This window comes from Nycticebus coucang, chromosome 11 (genome assembly GCF_027406575.1).
Source record: "Nycticebus coucang isolate mNycCou1 chromosome 11, mNycCou1.pri, whole genome shotgun sequence".
Lineage (NCBI taxonomy): Eukaryota > Metazoa > Chordata > Mammalia > Primates > Lorisidae > Nycticebus > Nycticebus coucang.
Genome location: NC_069790.1, coordinates 82,752,080 through 82,766,607, shown reverse-complemented (window position 1 = coordinate 82,766,607; position 14,528 = coordinate 82,752,080). Strand labels below are relative to the sequence as shown.

The 14,528-nt window shown below is 34.6% G+C and overlaps 1 protein-coding gene and 1 pseudogene across 4 annotated transcripts in view; one reads left to right on the top strand and one right to left on the bottom strand.

The window, feature by feature from the left end:
• IMMP2L (inner mitochondrial membrane peptidase subunit 2) overlaps positions 1–14,528 on the top strand; it is a 980,841-nt gene that overhangs the window by 649,862 nt on the left and 316,451 nt on the right. The window lies entirely within an intron of this gene.
• Positions 4,501–4,593, bottom strand: LOC128560694 (uncharacterized; annotated as a pseudogene).

Sequence of the window (14,528 nt, the reverse complement as noted above, 5' to 3'; positions counted from 1 at the left end):
CCATGGCGTCACATGGCTCACAGCAACCTCTAACTCTTGGGCTTACGCGATTCTCTTGCCTCAGCCTCCCGAGCAGCTGGGACTACAGGCACGCACCACAACACCCGGCTATTTTTCTGTTGCAGTTTGGCTGGGGCTGGGTCCGAACCCACCACCCTCGTCATATATGGCCGGCACCCTACTCACTGAGCCACAGGTGCCGCCCCCTGAATATATTCTTAATTATACTGACATTGGCTAAGAGTTTTAATACATTAGGATGAATTTTCCATATGAACAAATGCTTGAATGATTTGATTATGCTTCCTAATGAATCCATTGTATATTAAGAAGCTTTTGCCAAGACATTTAGGAACTCAGTTAACTTAAAAAAAAAAAAGTAATACATCTTTATTTGAATTTCAAATATGACTTAGGTTCTGTTCAGAAAATAAAACTGTGATTATGATTTATCTTTTGATGGCTGATAGTATTATGGATATATTATCATTATACTTCTTTGTTTAATATTTATGAACTATACTCTGTATGTTTTGTATGCTTGAAATGGATAGAAAATCTATACTTCTTATACATATTATTTTAATAACTCAGCTATGAATACATACTTGTGTATATAAGTTACTGAAACCACAGTAAATATTTACTTCACTACGCATGGTGCAAAATATGTGGCTATTATAATTTCTAATTAATAAATATTTATTAAATGTTTTCCATATGCAATGCATTATGCTAGAGGGCACAGGGAATGTGGAGAGGAATATAGGCTTTTCTATACCTTCAATGGACTTATAAACTCTTCGGTAAATAAAAAAATGCACAAATGATTATATAATATATTATAATTTATGCAATAAAATATACAAGATCCAATCAAAGTTGAAAAAAATGCAAGCGAGAAAAACTAAGGTTGTGACAGTTTCATAAAGGAGAGGATTCTTGAGAAAATGCTTGGCCAGTGAATAAGATTTGGGTGGCAGAAATAGGGAGGGTTTTTCTGGCAAAGGAAACAGCCTAACAACCTGATCTGAACTTGTAGTTGAATAGGTAGATCCAGTGCAGAAAGTAAACCTGAAGGGTAATGGTGGAGGCTAGGGGTTCATTGTGGATTCTATATTGGCCAGAAGAAACCGTTTACAAGTATTTTGATTCATAGATAGCCATTGTAATGGTGGTGGTTATTGTTGTTGCTATTAGAGACATGTATTTCCTATGCAAGTAGTAGAGTCTAATAGTAGTGTGTCTTTCAGAAACTAGAAGACTAGTCAGTTGATCTGTGTCTCAGGTTAAGAGGCAGACCCATCACAATGAGGGTCACCATGGCCCTGTGGACCTATGCTTCCCATTCAGAACAGGTCGAAAATGAGCGCTTTTGATATTATGATAAAGTGACAAAGACACACTGACAAGTTTGATAGAAGGTGGTCATTAAAAAAACAATTTTAAGTTTCCCTTCTTATACTGGGTCATATCATTTTTAGTAAATTGTAAAATATTTATTATCATGGTAATGAATTCTAATTATTTCATGAATGGTGCAATTATACTGTATTTTTAAATGGTGTATTTGCTAATCTATTAAATATAAACATTTAGGACAAGCCATACAAAATATATTCAAGTTTCAGCTTTCACCACTTCTCCCTTTTTTAATATGCTGATAAGTTAAAAAAAAAAAAAATTCAAGTGTCCTAGGCCTTTCTCAACCTCTGACAGGCTTTGTCTGAGCCATAACATTTTCTTATATGTACAGAGAATTATCACTTATTAATCTTCTGTAGACTTTGCATTGATCATTCTAAATGATGTGGTTTTGAAATACCAGTACTGTGTAAACAGTTCATAGGATTTATGCTAATCCAGTGTAACTCATGAAATTTACTTTTAATTATGAAACACGCATTTTCATCTTATTGCATAAAAATTAGAAAATTTATCTTTCCAAAGGAGGACAAAGATGCTTTAACAAAGCATTAAAATGTTCTGTTAGTAAAAGATGCCGTGTTTGAATCTGAGTCTGCTCTTGTCCAACAACACATCAGAATTTGCATTGTTCAGTGTAGAGCCCAGGACAGCAGGGAAGGCCTAATAGGTCTAACTTTTCATATCACACCATCACTGAACTAACAAAGGTTTGAAAATAAGAAATAATGTCACCAGGCTTGTGTGTTACTTCTTTTTCTTTCCTTTTTAAAATTTATTTTTATTTTATTTTATTTTTATTAAATCATAGCTGTGTACAATAATGCATTTATGGGGTACAAGGTGCTGGTTTCATATACAATTTGAAATCTTACAACAAACTGGGCTTGTGTTTTACAAGCCAATCCTGGTGTAAGGTAACTTAGGGAAGATTGGCACTGGCATTAGAGAGGTTAGTTAGAAGGTTTATAAAGTCCTCCAGATACAAAATGATAAAGGCTTGGATTTGGAAAGTGTCAGACAAAAGGAAACTTTCTGTAGCAAAATCAAAAGCAGTCAGTCTGACCCCAAAACCTGTAGCAAAATCAAAAGCAGTCAGTCTGACCCCCAAACCTATGATCTTTCTACTATCCCAGGTTGCTCATGAAAATGAGGTATGGGGGACATAATTACCCTTTCTTTATGACTGACGGATGTTGGAAGTATCTCTCTCCAAGGCTTGGCCACTGATTTGAACTTAATAGTTGCTCAATAAATTTTTGGTCAGGGTCTGTTACATAATGGGTTATTTAAAATATGCATTTAAATAAATGAATGAGCTAACTTTGAATGCCTCAAAGTTGTTAATTCCAAAAATGTGGAGGCACAAAATGAAGACTGGAAAGTGGGAGTGCAGGAAGCAACCTGTGGGAAGAGCAGCAAAGCAGGAGGCGGCAATGAAGTAGTGCTGGAAAGTTCTCATGTTATTAATTTCAGAAAGTCTTTGATATTTTCTTACTGAAGAGTCAGCAATAAGTTTTTAGGAATTACCCCAGGAATGAGTTTTCCACAACTATTTTTCGAATTGTAAGAGTGACTGAGATGTCTCAAATCTTATGTGGAATTTTGTTGAAAAATTGTAGAAAATGTCAATAAGTCTTTCGATGCACAACTCACCATATCAAATGACCAAATGAACTTAAAGAAATATGTAATAAATACTGTGTATTGTCTATTCAGCCATTAAAAAAAATGGAGACTTTACATTCTTCGTATTAACCTGGATGGATGTGGAAGACATTATTCTTAGTAAAGCATCACAAGAATGGAGAAGCATGAATCCTATGTACTCAATTTTGATATGAGGACAATTAATGACAATTATGGTTATGGGGGGGGAAACAGAAAGAGGGAAGGAGGGAGGTGGGTGGGGCCTTGGTGTGTATCACACTTTATGGGGGCAAGACATGATTGCAAGAGGGACTTTACCTAACAATTGCAATCAGTGTAACCTAGTTTATTGTACCCTCAATGAATCCCCAACAATAAAAAAAAAAAAGAAAGAAAGAAAAGGAGGTATGACAAGTGTCCTGTCCTCTTGGTACTTCTTCTGGTTAGGATACATGTATGACTAGAAAATTGGGCTCAGATCCTTAAAGGAGTAGTGCTAGCTGTGAGTACAGCAGTGATGGTAAATGTAGGTATAAAAATGTGTCCTTCTGTGGTCTTAGGTTTGCTATCAATGTTCTATATCAGAATACTTAAATTTGAATTTTGGGCAAGATAATTTATAGAGGCAATGGCTGTGCATTTTAAAATATTCTTAATGAATTTCACACAGGTAGTTACTAAAGTATTGCTTAATATTTTCATCATTATGGAAGGGATTTATGTATGTATTTATAGGTCCAAAGCATTAAGGATATTACCATAATACATATATTGCTAAAATTGCTTATTCATTTGGGTACATAGTTGTATCTATTTATTTGAATCGTTGATTTATAAACCCTTATTTGCTACTTGCTCCACTTATTGGGATTCTTATTGGGATTGGTAAATAGATAAATGGTGCTTTTTTTTTTTTTTTTTTTTTTTTTTTGAGACAGAGTATCCCTGTGTCTTCCTTTGTAGAGTACTGCAGCATCACAGCTCACAGCAACCTCAGACAGCTTAATTCTCTTGCCTAAGCTTCCCAAGTAGCTGGGACTAAAGGCCTTGCCACAATGCCCAACTATTTTTTTGTTGCAGTTGTCATTGTTGTTTAGCAGGCCTGGGCCAGGTTTGAACCCGCTAACCCTGGTGTTTGTAGCCTGTGCCGTAACCTCTGAGCTACGGACGCCGAGCTGAGCAAGGCTCTTGATGAAAAGTAATTCCTGATGTATCAGTCAACACAAATAATTAATGGCACGAAATAGAACTGACTGGCTTTTGACTACAGAGGTTAATAGTGAATGCTCAGATTATTTGTTGTTGTTTATTGAAGTGATGAAATAAAAATGTACTTCAATTAAGTAGAAGTTTTAACTTTTTTTCTGTACCAAGATCTCTTTTATAACCTTTGTCTATTGTGTTAAAAAATACTTGCCTATCAGATCTGTGTGGGTGAAAAGATAAAATACGTTTTACACATTCAGAGAGACTTCTCTAGTAATGAACTATAGAAATGATCCCTGAAAGTATAGTCTTAAGATAAAATATGTTTTATATGTTATGTTTATCTTTTATTATAAAATAGCTTTAGGCCAAGTGTGGTGGATCATGCCTATAATCCTAGCACTTTGGGAGGCTTAAGTGTATTGCTTGAGATCAGGAGTTAAAGGCTACATAGTTCATAGCTATGGTGAGCTATGATTACTATACTCCACCCCTGGGCAACAGAGTGAGACCCTCTTAAAAAAAATAAAAATTGCTTATTAGGTAAGTGTGGGGAAAGAGATAAAATGTTTTATTGTGTGTGTGTTTGTCTTTTTATTATAATTTTGATTTAGAATTTTTGTCTACAGAGTTTCATAGTGAATAGTGTATAGCCAAGGACACTATATATATTGGTTACACACTATAGTATATTAATATTTTTATTTTGAATATTTTGTTATATATACCATAAATATTTATTTAAAAAAATGAGCATTGCAGTTAAAAAGTTATAATTTAAATCTATAGGGCGGCACCTGTGGCTCAGTGAGTAGGGCGCCAGCCCCACATACTGAGGGTGGTGGATTTGAACTCTGCCCTGGCCGAACTGCAACAAAAAATAGCTGGGCGTTGTGGTGGGTGCCTGTAGTCCCAGCTACTCGGGAGGCTGAGACAAGGGAATTGCCTAAGCCCAAGAGATGAAGGTTGCTGTGCGCTGTGACACCATGGCACTCTACTGAGTGCAACAAAGTGAGACTCTGTCTCTAAAAAAAAATAATAAATTAATTAAATAAATAAATTAATTAAAACTATAATCTCAAAACTCAAATACAGCTACCCAGAAATAACATATTATTGTCCATATTTCCACACATTTTCCCCACATGCTTTGATATATGGTATGATATTTATAACAAATATCATACCATATATCAAATATATTTGTCTTAATAGACTATGAAAATTCATTCAAATTATTAGATGTTATTCTACAATGTATTGATTATTGAGTACATCCCATTCCCTATTAGGGATATTATAATTGACTTAACAACTTCGTATTTGAATTATTTTTATTCTTTTTAAAAATAGTTCTTCTTCCTTTTTTCTTAATGGCACAGACAAGTCTAGTACTTTGTTTTTGTTCTTCTCATTATGCTTTATGACTTTTCCTTTTTTAATTTAATTTTTTATTAAATCATAACTGTATACATTTATGGGGTACAATGTGATGATTTGATTATAATGTTGAATGCTTAAATCAAACTGATTAACATAACCATCACCTCCCTTACTTACTTTGTGTAGTAAGCCATTTATAATATATTCTTAGTTGTTTTGAAATATACCCTTGTGTTGTGTACATTAGACAACATCCCACCAAATGCCCTCCCTCCTCCCTGCACTTGCCTTCCCCCTTCCCTTCTCTTCTCCCCCATGCCCCCTTCTTCTTGCTGGACTATATTTGTGATTTATGAATGTGTATGTTATTATATATTGTTTCAGAATAGTATTGAGTACATTTGATACTTTTTTTTTTCTATTATTGAGATACTTTATTAAGAAGAATGTGTTGTTATTCCATCCATCCAGGTAAACATAAAAGATGTAAAGTCTCCATCCTTTTGATGACTGCATAGTATTCCATGGTATACATATACTGAAATTTGTTAATCCATTCATGGGTAGATGGGCATTTGGGTTGCTTCCACAACTTGGCAATTAGGAATTGGGCTGCAATAAATATTCTGGTGCAAATGTCTTTGTTGTAAAATGATTTTTGTTCATCTGGGTATATACCTAATAATGGAATTGCAAGATCAAATGCTGGGTCAACTTTTAGTTCCTTGAGAATTTTCCATACTTCTTTCCAAAAAGACTGATTAGTTTGCAAACCCTCCAGCAGTGTAGAAGTGTTCCCTTCTCTCCGCATCCATGCCAACATCTGCAGTTTGGGGATTTTGTGATGTAAGCTAGTCTGACTGGAGTTAGATGATATTTCAACATGGTTTTGATTTGCATTTCTCTGATGATTAAAGATGATGAGCTGTTTTCATGTGTTTGTTGGCCATTTGCCTGTCATCTTCAGAGAAGTTTCTGTTTAAGTCTCTTGCCCACAAAGAAATGGGGTTGGTTGTTCTTTTCTTATTGGTTAATTTGTGTACTCTGTAGATTCTAGTTATCAGACCTTCACTGGAATCATAACCTACAAAAATCTTCTCGGAAAACCTTGAATAGCCAATATGTTACTTAGAAATAAAAACATATCTGCTTCGTGACTTCTCTCTGGTATGACCTCATTTTCCCCTCTTTTTCTCTGTACATATGTGGCAAAATCTGGTATCTGTTCACTAAAATCTGTACTTTCTTGTTCTTCCTTTGTACCAGCTGGGCTACATTTCACAGCTTCTCTTAGGGTTACTTTGGCCACATGACCATATTCTAGCCAATGAAATGTGAGTTGAAGCCATGTGGACCAATTATAGACCTGGCCCCAAATCTCTCCCATGTTTGTACCTCTATTCTCTGTTCCTTTCTCACTGACTGGGCTGGAGGTGACTCCTATGGTGACTGTGGAAGCTGTGTGTTGATAATGAAGAGTCACTGACAACCTGGCTCCTGCACCACCGAGAAAAACTGGAGAGCCCTATGGCTCCTATCAAATGACATGGAAGCACTTTGGACTATTATTTGAATCACCAGTGAATATCGGTTGGGCTTGAGCTATTATACATTTTTTATTCACTTTGCTAGAACAATTAGTCTATGCTTAATCATATAGCCTTAAATCTTATACCTTAGGCCTCTGATGACTGAGAATTAAGGCTCTGCTATTCATTGTCAGCCTCCTATATTTCTTAAACGTCTCTTTCTTTCTTTTTCCCATTTGTTTTTCTGGTATACTCTGTTAAACTGAGCTAGAACTCAGCTACTAAAGATGGATAATAAGATGATGTGCCATTATTCTCAAGAGTATTTTTATTTTAGTACAATATTTGGAGTGATTTAGGGCCTTAGCTGATAGGAGCTATAATTTTTGTTTAATATCTTTGAAAGAATGAAATGCTTCTTCACTAAATCATAGGACAGTATTGCCCATTCCATTTATGAAATGTTAACAGATTTTAGGCAAAAAAAGAGATTCTATTCTTAAAGACATTTTAGACACCTGCATACTATAGCCATCTGTTACAATATACATTTCATATTAGCATATGAGAGGTTCTGAGAAACCTTGAAATAAGTAAACAAATCTTCCTTCTCTAACTCAGTATTTCCAAAATTTAATTTTCTATAGAACTCTTGTCTAACATCCTACCATTAATATCTTGGAAAATGAGCATTTCTAAATGGAACACAGTTTGAGAAAAGTCATTCCAGGATTCCAAGATATCAGAGTCAGAGAAAAATTTGAAATAATCGACTGAGAAAAGCAAATGGAAAGTTTTTAAATTTTCCATGTAATTCTAAAGTGATAACTGTTTGGTTCAAATAGAGTTGTCATTGTGTTTTTCAGAACAGGTTTACTGAGTGGAATATAGTGCATTGCAAATACCTGTCAACTCTGATTACCTTTTCCTCTGTCAAGAGTTTAAAAATAACAAGAACATTTGTATCTGTGAGAATTCCACTATAACTTTTTTCCTTGACATCTTTATAAATATTATAGATTATTTAACTCAGGCAATTTGTTCAGCCTTTTTCTTGAATTTTAACTTACCTTCCCCATATCCTCTAAGTAAATATAAAAGTGATGAAGTAATTCTGAAAAGTAACATTTATGATATGTTAAATTTTCATTCTCCCTTCTCACTAGTTTGATGCATATTTTTCTTAGTCTGCTCTCATCATTTAGGTTAAGAATGTTTTACTGGAGGTAGAGTTAACTGGGAGTAGTAACCATGTCATTGTACAGTACTTTCTTTCCTCTCACCTTAGGAAAACAGATGACCCAAGAAGAAAAATATTTTGAAGATAAAATATATGGAATATTATCACAGTGTTTGATTATTTTCTTGAAGTGGATCATGTTATTGTTAGATTTTTGTTTGTTTAACCAATTGTGAAGAAATATTTCAACCCATCCTTGCCCCACTGTCACAATGCTGAAGGTGTTTTACCCAGCTGAGGCCAGAGAGGCAGTGAGACTTGACCAGGAAGCAGAAGTTTCCCAGCTCTGAATTCTGTTGTCTGCTGTACGTTATGTTGTTTCTCCTTTATCTTTTATAAAAAGTCTGTTAGCTGGGACAGGCTTCACACTAGGGATAGTTTGTGACAAGCTCTAAGGCAGGATTTGCAAGTGACCTGGGGAGTTCCAAAATGGAAATTATCTTCCCCACAACCTGCCCTGTTTCACATAGCAGAGATAGAGTCCTTCATATCTTAAAGAGTTTTCAGTCTTTAAAGGCCTCTTGTTAAAATGTAAATACAGCTGGAGGAATCTCTCCTAAACTCACACTGGGCTAACATTTTATCTCTAAGATTAGGTGGTCAAATTGGTTTCTAATCAAGAGAGCTTAGACCAATAACTTAGAGTAGAGGGGCATCTCAGGCTGGGTGTGGAGGTTGGTGTGACAGGATTCTAAAACCTTGCCTCCTATACAAACAGGAAAAGCTCAGATTTTTTTTTTTTTTTTAAGTTAGTCATACTTTCAAATTACTTCAGCTTGGCTAGATGGAATTATTGCTACCGTAAAACAGTACCCTAATACTGGAAAGCCAGGTGACAGCAATGAGCTGCTTAATCATTAAAACACCATTAGGTTGGTAAATGTGATTAGTTGTTTTCTGGTTTTCACTTTTAAAAATTGCATTCTCCTAATCCTTATCCTATAGGGATAGTGCAGTTTTCAGTTTTATTAATGACATTCAATTTCTGCCTCTGAATATCAAGTAAAACAGATCTGCTGGCTTTAGAGAAATTGCATTCATTTTTGATTCTGATGCTCTACCTCACCTGATTGGAAGAAAATCTTATAAGAACTGTAGAATTTTGTGCTATTAATGTTTTATTACTTTATTTTGTGCTATTAATGTTTTATTACTTTATTCCTAACAAGTATGGGGCTTACATTCTAAGAAATTAAAACATACACATACTTTTAAAAGTAGTTTTAAGTTTAAGTTTTATTTATATTATCAGAATAATATCATCAAACATAATTATGTTAAACAGAGAAGTTGCATAATGAAAAATCTATGTTTTCCTTCTTGACTTGTTACCAACTTACTATTATTATTTTTTAGGATTCACTAGTCCTTTCAAACACTGATTATTGAATTTCATAGCAATAATGCACATTTTGTTATAATATAGACTTTTGAGCCTCAGGGGTCTGTGAAGGGCCCAAGAAATCTGCCTTTTTAACAAGTGGGCCACAGAAAACAGTTCGAGAAAAATGGCCTGTATTAGTTTTCTATGACTATTGTAATAAATTAACTACAGACCTTTGGCTTAAAATAACAAAAGTGTATTAAATTCTAGTTCTATAGTTTAGAGGTCCAACAAAGGTCTCACTAGACTACAGTTTTAGTAGGGCTGAGTTCCTTTCTGGAGGCTCTAAGGGCGAATTTGGCTTTTTTTTTCTTTTGCCTTTTTTGCCTTTTCCAGGATCTAGAGGCTGCCCGCATTTGGCGGCCGATGGTCTGCCACTTCCATCTTCAGTGCTCATAGCACTCACGGGTAGGGAACCTAAGGCCGTGGGGCCACATGTGGCCTTCTGGATCCTTTAGTGCAGCCTTCTGACTGAATGCAACTCTTATAGCACAGATATGTTTAATAAAGAGATTTGTTCTGTGAGGTTTGGATTCCGTGGAGGAGATGCCCGTGGAGATCTAGAGGGCCACATGCGGCTTGAGGCCGCAAGTTAGCCCTTCTTCTGCCATGTCATCTCTTTCTCTGATTTTTTTTCTGCTTCCCTCTTCCTCTTTTAAAGATCCTTGTGATTACATTGGGTCCAACTAAATAACACAATAATCTCTCTAGTTTAAAATAGGAACTTTAAAGTCAGAAGATTAGGAAACTTAATTCCATCTGCAACTTTAATTTGATATTCACGAGCTCTGGGGATTTGGATGTGGGCATCTTTGAGGGGCCGTTATTCTGCCTGCTGTACTGGCTTTAAAAGTTTGACATGCAAGATCAAACCTGACGATACTACTAATTTTTGTTTCTTAGGTATTTTTACTACAATTAGGTTAAGCCCCTACTATTAATAATTAGGTTGTTGTAACTAAATAATATATTAATAGTATCAACAGTATTTTTTAATTAAAATATTGACTATTACTCAACACTCATTTAAATAAAGACTAAAATAACACTAGTAAAAGATTCAAAGCAATATGACACGTAAGTAAAATTATTATTAATTATTTCACATTTAGTCACTTTTACCACTCTGGTTTTAACAAGGTTTAAGTACTTCTTTCAGATCTTATATAACCTAAATCATTATTTTTCTGGTGTGTATTCCCAATTTTAGTGTTTTGAGACCGAATCAAACACACTTTATTTAAAATGTTCATTTTAGTTTGATAATCCTAAATCTTTTTCTATGTTTGATCTAAAGGCATATAGGAGTCAGTTTTTACTGATTTTCTGTCATCTTTAAAAATCCAGGGCTGTGGAGGGGTTTGTGTCATTGTTTGTTTGTTTTGCTTGGTGATAAGTAATATAAAACCTCTCAACTAGCTTAAGCAAAATGTGACTATTTTAAATTAATCTGATATAATGCATTTCTCTATTTCCTTATAAACTAGATGTCATTGAGTCAGAATGTATGTGATCATTCATGCCTGCCTCATGGACCTGCATTTAAACATCCTCTGTTAAACAGTGAAGAGATTGAATCACAGCTGAGTCCTCTGTTAAGAGATTGAAACATAGCTGAATTCTTGAAAGAGAGAATCTGCTTGCTCTAATTTATATCAGGCTCTTGACCTTTACTCAGTCATGCACTGACTGTCTGGAATGGGGCTATGGAGTATAAATATGGCATCTGGGGCTTATACATGTGTTATTTGGGAGTGGCTGTAGGTGGTAATGTGCTGGGAAGACGAAAACTGACAGGTTAAATTCTAAAATCTTAGTAATTAGATACATAGGAAGGAATAGTTACTTTTTCATTTTCTTCCCTTGATACTACCTAAATATAGACAGAGGGTACTAGGGCTGATGTTCAACCACTATGCCCTAGTAACACCTAGATAGTCATTTTCACCTACTTTCCTTCTAATTGGTCAGTGCTTTATCATAACACTTTTGCAGTGTTAGCAAAACAGGTAAAAATCCAATAAATATTTAAGTATCATCTTGGAACCCAAAGCGATTTCAGTAGTACATATTAAAAGCATTTCTTATTATTTCTTGATGATGATGTTGCATTTCGAGAAACTAAAATTCTAAATGATAATGGGAAGGGAAGAAGTATGTGGAGGTAGCGATGTTTGGAGTGAACTTTGAGTGTTTTTAAAAAGTTATTTTATGGAAGCCCTATTTATTATCAGCCTGCCAAATTAGCAGCATGAAGGCTATCTTAATTATTATTTTTAGAAAGGAGAACAAATCTTTTATTTTATTGGTATATGCATTACCTTAACAATTAGGCTATTAGGCTTTCTTGAAGTCTGGGATCTAATAATTTGCTTATTTTATTTCTTCTCTGTAGTTTAATTTTTTGTTTTATATAGAATATCAGCCAAAAACTTCTATTAAAAATAGAACTTAGCAATCTATTAATATTTCTTTATAAAAATTATTTATATGAAATTCCTCAGATGTTTTCATTTCCAGGAGGATTTATTTTTGATAATTACATGACAATAAATAGAGTAAAAATTATGCATATGTGATGTTTAATGATGAACATAATTTTAAAGATATGATCCTAAATTGAGGGGAGGGAAGATGTTCAGGTATCCTAGTTAATGATCTTTAACCCATGGCTATCTGGATTAAAGACTAAGGGATAATAGTTAATGGTTCTATTGTATGATTTTTTCAAAATTAGATGAGAAGAATTATGTGAATTAAGGAAATTTACAAACTACCATTTCCACAACAGACTTGAATTGCAAAGATCCAATAAAAAATACCTTTATATACTTGAGTAGTTGACATTGATTCTTTAATTTCTGATAATAAAGAAAATCTTAATTTATAAGAAAAATAAATATGCATTTAGTATATACTGCATGTCTTTTCAGATATACATTAGTTCTCACAAAGTGTGCACATACAGTCACAGTAGAGTCTTTTCAGGTAGTCACGGACCCTGTTGTGTTAGTTCCTTCATGATGCCTACCAATTTGCTTCATTTTTGACCTACTAGGACCACCTCCAGGGATCAGAGAGTCGCTAGGTCTTCATGCCTATTCAATCCCAGGATTTTTTACTGAGACCACCAACGAAGGTGCAAATTTTGATGTTCTGTATATCTTTTCCCCCTAATACGAGCACTTATGCAATGTGGACTCAACTAAAACTACTTGACTTTGAGTAACTAGCGATCTAGCCAAGGTCAAAGTGTTGCCTTAAATAGGGAGCTCTGAATCAATGACTTCTTTGGAGGTGTGTACTTGGTTGTGCGACCTGATTCAATTTTGTACCTTTGGATCACTGACGCAGCAGGGTCCAGCTTTTGGAGGAAAGTAGCTCAAACATATCTATGTTATTTTTGATAATGTGACAATTATACAGGAAAAGTCACTGTGTTGCTTTGGGTTTTCTAATAGAACCGTGAAATCAGATGCAGGTATTAGTAAATTTACGCAGATCATACATAACCAGTCCTCACTGGAACATTAGGAAATGTCTTTGAAAAAGATCTTGCAATGTATGTCTCATATTAAATATCCTACTAAAATGTCCTACTAACATTTTTTTAAATTAACACCTTTATATTTAGGTTCCCAGTTTCTTTTTCTAGGAAATGGTAAAACAAAAGTTAAGAGAAGGCGTTTATCATTCTAGACATTGGAATACAGTTGTCTTGACTCTCCAAACTGAGAAAATGACAAGTGTTGTTCTTTTGTGAGGGGCCTGTTTCCATGGAACAAAGTTAGGAGGCAACAGAAGTGGAAGTGGATCAAATTCAGAGAAAGAGGTTACATTCCATGGCAAGAGAGTGAAAAGCTTAGAAAAGGTTTCTGCATAGGTAGAAGACCAGATATTTCTCCTCCATCCTGGAAATGTAATGGAATCAGTATTCTAATGAATCTATTTTTTTTTTATTCTTAAAAATCTTAAAAAGGAATACCTTCAACTCCTAAACATTACTTATTATTTCAATTCTTTTTCTTTTAAATCAAAAATACTAGTTTCTTTTTTTTCGTTAGATGAAAAGTTAGTGATACCCACTCCACGCTAAAATTTTATCTTGAAAATTTTGTCATGCTCTAAGGGTATTGTTATAATTATTTATTTTACCAGACCCATTCTTACTAGAAAGCTTAGCAAGGTTTTTCTAAACACTGTATAAAGTATGACCTATGGTTTGATTTGCCCAATATAAACCTAATTGTACACAATAATTGTTGATTACTCACATAATGTTAACAGTGTGATGCTGCCAAATCAAATAATTCTTCCAAAGCCCTAATTTGGATTAGTATCTCATTGTCCATCTGTATTAATGGAATTCATCAGATATTCACAAATCTTTCACTTTTAATTTGTGTTTGTCTTACCTGGAAGTTCTCATTCTGTTGGAAGTTAAGAATTAGAAAAACTTGGCCAGGCTGGTGGCTCACACCTGTAATCCTAACACTCTTGGGGGTCTGAGGCAGGAGGATTTCTTCAGCTCAGGAGTTCGACATCAACCTGAGCAAAAGCAAGACCCTGTCTCAACTAACAAATAGAAAAATTTAGCCAGGCATTGTGGAGTGTGTCTATACTTGCAGCCACTCAGGAGACTGAAGCTGCAGTGTCAATTAAACCCAGGAATTTGAGGTTACTGTGAGCTAACTGACACCACAGCACTCTA